At 53.9% G+C, this 4,864-nt stretch overlaps 1 long non-coding RNA gene across 1 annotated transcript; it reads right to left on the reverse strand.

Moving 5' to 3' along the window:
* Window positions 1-225: 225 nt before the first annotated feature.
* Window positions 226-2,758, reverse strand: LOC122445783. Its single transcript, XR_006270671.1, has 3 exons — window positions 2,550-2,758; window positions 1,089-1,154; window positions 226-354 (listed from the first exon to the last, which is right to left on the reverse strand). It is a non-coding gene; the product is annotated as an uncharacterized LOC122445783 (long non-coding RNA).
* Window positions 2,759-4,864: the final 2,106 nt, after the last annotated feature.

Here is a 4,864-nt window from a genome sequence, read left to right on the forward strand (position 1 = left end):
TCACAGCCTGCACCACTCTCCCTCCACCCCCAGAGATCCCAGGGCATTCTCTTTCTCATAGCTTTCCATCTTTTCTCAACATTCACCTCCTGGCCACCCCACCGAAAAGGTCCCATGCCCCATATTTCCCACTGCCCTTCCTTGCTAGATCTTTCTCCTGACACTTACCACTACTGATGACATACTGTAAGTTTTCTTTGTTTCTTATGTACTCTTTGTCCCTCTCTTCTCAAAGTCCAGTGAGAGTGGGAAGCTATGTTCATTCAGCATTATCTGAAGGTGGTACCTGCCTGGAGGAAGTAGGCTTCGGGCACAGAGTCGACGTTGCAGGCACAGAAGGAGCAGATGGAAGACCTACAATAGTGTTTCAGACACAAAGTAACCGCTCCATAAAAATGTATTTGGTGAACACATCAGTTCACAAAGGAACAAGTAGAAGAACACATCAGTGAACTCATGACCATGAGGAGACAATGTTCAGGAAACAGCCCAACCCACCACGAGTGCTCCAAGCAGTGGGTGTTCCTTCAGCATTTCCCTTGGTCACCTAAGCTTGACCTTGACCTGAGCTGGGACTGCTGTTTGCACTGGGGCTGCTGCAGAAGCCGTTGTGGGCACTGCCACCAGGAGCACCAACGGTTTCCTGGCTGTTGCTCTCGGAGTCTGGACACTCTCAGCAAGCCCTCAGGGGGTGACCATTTCAGGGGCCATTGCTAGCACACGCTGGCACATGTTCCTCCACCCTGCAGTCAGAATGGGTTTGGAGGGAGAGGCGTGTGGAGACTGACACTCTCTGGACAGCACTGGGAAGAGGCAGGTCCCAGACGTCACTTGGCACCAGTCACTTCTTTCTTGAACCTAGCCCTGCACTGGCCCAGGGGCGGGGCTTCCATCAAGTCCATGTCCTCCCAAAGTAACATATGCCCTTTCTCTCCCTACCAGAGCATTTCCGCCACCATCCCATGAGGGTGCTGAGCTCCACCTCCCCAGGGTGGGAGATGGCCCCTTCTGTGCCCCCCAGCCAGCCCTCTTCCCCCCGGCGGTCACCACCTCCAGGTCTCACCTGTCCTGTGACATCACCTACTCACCCAGTGTTCCGCTCAGCAGACTGAGTTCTGACAGCAGACCACGCTGATTCATGCCCCACATCTTGCCTAGGGAATAAGGGAAAGGGAAATAAAATTCATTGTTTTAGAGCAATGAGAGCATTGGTTACGTGTCTGCTAACGTGATGTGGTAGCAGGCGGAATGGATGTAGAACTACCTTATGTGCTCCTTAGAGGAAACCACCCTCTCCTTCAGTAATACGGTAGACGTGTTTGTTACGGCTGTGTGTGAGCACTTCACTTTTCTCTGCATGTGAAGACTCAGAAGCCCAGGGACCTGAGGCACTAGGTCAGGCTCCAGCCTCGCTGCCCGGGAAGGAATGGAGGCCCAGGGCCATCCCAGGTGTTAGTGGAGGAAGCAGGCAATGAGAGAAGTGAGGTTGGAAATGCACTCTTACTCATTTGGTCTCTACATAAACCCATGTGTGACCCAACGGGGGAGTTGTGTACGCATGCATGCGTGTGTGTACGTGTGTTATGTGGGTGCGTGTTGCATAATGTGCCCACACACATACCCACGCATGTATTGAGAATAGAAAGAAAAGCAAAGCAGAGTTCCCTTGAGGAAGTCAGTGTCACTCACAGGAGAGGGCCATCACTGCCATGAGAGGAGCTGGCTCTGTTTGCAGGGCTTTCTGGGTGACTCACCAGGGAAGCCTCTTTATGCCCTGCCCACAAAAGGGAAGTAAGATCTGTCTTCTTTAGATTTAGGCTTCCCTTCAGCCCTGGTTCAGTTTTCTTTGATTGTTGTTTTTCACTGGTTTCAAAGCCAAGAATAAGATAGGGGTGCAGACACACCTTTTTTCCAAGAAGCCTTGAGCAGGACCACAAAAATAGAAGACCCCTCCCCCTAAGGGGTAGGTTGAGGAGTGGTTGGTTGGGATGGTCTGGAAACGACTTAGCTCTCGGAGGTGTTTGGGAATACAAAAGCACACCCTAGAGTACAAGCTCATATGAATTCATTTTGAATAAAGAAGATGGAAATGGAATATTTGGGGATGGGCAAAATAATTGCAAGTAACATTTGTTTGTACTGTTTATAATGGTGAAGCACCATTTTGCCATTTAATTAAAACCTTGTAAGTTTGGTGCAATGGCTGCCTGAGGAAACTGCCCACCCTTCACAGCCTGCATGGCCTCCCCAGGGCTACAGCCCTCTCTGGCATTTTCTGAAATGGGACATCCTGCCACAGGTGTCTGTCAGGCTACGAAGCCACAAACCATCCTCTGCTGGCTGAGGGGCTCTGGCCTCACTGCCAGATTAAGGACATGTTCTGTAGGTGACAGACAACCTGGGTGGCAGGGCTGAGCAGAAGTCCTGAGAAGACCCAACATGCCCTGCCCTGGCCCAGGCAACTCTGCTCTCAGCTGAGGAGTGGGACCGAGCAGGGGGCTTCTAGAATCTTCTGACACCCATACACAGCCTCAGACGTTCTGACTTACCTGGCAGCCAGGCCTGCGCTCTCACACCACAGGATGTGAGCTTCCCTCCTTCCGAGCCTTCTTGAGGGGGTGCAGCTCTGCAGAGAGAAGTTCCATTTGTCCTCCTTGAGCTGGGCCGGGAGAGGGTGGGCCTGGCCAGGACATTTCCTTCCTCCGCCTCTGGTCCCCGAGCTTCTCTGTCCCCAAGGCCTGTGCTATGGCTGGTCTCTGAGCCCTTGCATCACCGAGGGGCTCCCCTGGGGCCCAACACTTCGTGCAGACCTTTCATTTTGTCTCCCAGAAATGATCCTCCCACCTCCAGGCCCCTCGGATCCTGCCAGGGGACTTGGGCTGAAATTGCCTTCTCTGTTATGCTTTGAACTGTGTTCCTCCTAAATTCCTGTGTTGAAGCCTTCACCCAGTACCTCAGAATGTGACCTTATTTGGTGTCTTAGTCCATTTCAGCTGCTATCACAAAATGCCACAGATTGGCCGGTTTACAAACGACAGAAATTTATTTCTCACTGCTCTGGAAGCTGGAAGTCTGTGATCAGGCACCGGCACAGTCATGTTCTGGTGTGGGCCTCCACCTGGGTCACAGCCAGCACCTTCCCGCCGCGTCCCCACGCAGTAGGGGTGTCTGTGAGGTCCCGTCAGGGGGGTGGGGCTCTCAATGTCTAAGCACCTCCTGACAGCCCTGCTCCTAATATCATACCTTTGGGGGTTAGGGTTTCAACGTATGAGTTTGGGCAGAGGCGCAAACATCCAGGCCATAGCATGTGAAGACAGGGTCCCTACAGAGGCAACCAAGTTAAAAACAGGGTCATCGTCTGGGAAATTTGGAGACAGGCACACAGAGGCAGGATTCCACGCAAGGATGAAGATGGCCATCTCCAAGCCGAGAGGAGGCCTGAGACAGCTGATCCCGTACAGCCGTGGAGTGACAACCCGGCTGATGCCTTCATCTTGGGCTTGAAACCTCCAGAGCTGGGAGCAGATCTCTGCTGTTTGAGCTGCCCGGTCTGTGGTGCTCAGATGGCCCTCGAGGACTAACACTGCTCCCATGAGGCTGGGCCCATGGTGCCCAGCAGAGAAAGTGGCACGTGGTGACCATTCAGGTGGTGTGTTGTATTAACTAATAAAATAATCAATCCAATCTCCCTCTGCAGAGGGCCCTCTGCTCCCAGGGCTCAAAGGGCAGACTCACAGGACTGGCACAGTGTCACAAAGGAGACTTCCTTCTTCTCAACCTACAAGGGGATGCAGTGACGGCTGCTGGACATGGGGTCTTCTGGGGTCCCCCTCCCTCCCTGCTGTCCATACAAAAGGTCACACCTGACCTGGTTCCCCAACCTCATGGTCACTGCCACCACTGTGCTCCCTCCCATTGCTCAACTGCTGCTGCCTCAAGAGCCCCTTTCTGCTGTGTGGACTGTAGATTGGAAGTTAGCTTGTTCACCGGCAAAGATGCAGGGGTTATGAAAATTAAGGTCTTGTCCCTGGCCACTGGAAGCTCACTAGGGACCCACCAGGGTGCTCTGTACACCAGGCCGGTGCTGTGGGAGCTCAGGGCCGTGGGAGTGCAAAGAAGCAAAGTCTAGCCAAAGCTGGGGCTTCTGAATACTTGGACGGTTGTTAAGCATTAGCCTGGTGGGCAAGACCTGAGAGGTCATCTAATGACACCTGCTCGACTGGGACTACAGGCCGGCTCAGCATCACAGGTTAGAGAAGTCAGAACTGGGACCAGACCAGGGTCCCAGGCTCAAGCCACGTGTGCATCCTGGAAGCCCACACCGAGTGGTGGAGACCAGCATCCCCGACTAGTGCTCAGCCTGGTGGCGCCAGGCACAGAGCCTCAGCCTCCTACCCATCCTCACACCGCTCACACCAACCAGAAGGTTTCACAAACACGTAGCCAGGGCAGGTTTTCCTGGCGGCTCAGTGGTAGAGTATCAGCCTGCAATGAAGGGGAGGCAGGAGATGTGGGTTCAGTCCCTGGGTGGGGAAGATCCCCTGGAGGAGGGCATGGCAACCCACTCCAGAATTGTTGCCTGGAGAATCCCGTGGACAGAGGAGCCTGGCGGGCTACAGTCCATGGGGTCACAAAGAGTCGGACATGACTGTGCATGCATACAGAGCACGCACGCACACACAGCCAGGGCATCACAAACTTGTCCTCCCTGTGGGCAAAGGAAGGCATAAAACCAGAGCCTTTCAGAGGCGCTGGGTCAGAAACCCGTCTCTAGCATCTGTGAGCCACCCGCAGTCCTGAAGCTGAGTCATGATGCCTCCTGCAAGGTTCTGCAGGCCCCCAGGTCTCCCGCGGGGAAAATGAC

The sequence above is a fragment of the Cervus canadensis genome, chromosome 8 (assembly GCF_019320065.1).
Source record: "Cervus canadensis isolate Bull #8, Minnesota chromosome 8, ASM1932006v1, whole genome shotgun sequence".
Classification (NCBI taxonomy): domain Eukaryota; kingdom Metazoa; phylum Chordata; class Mammalia; order Artiodactyla; family Cervidae; genus Cervus; species Cervus canadensis.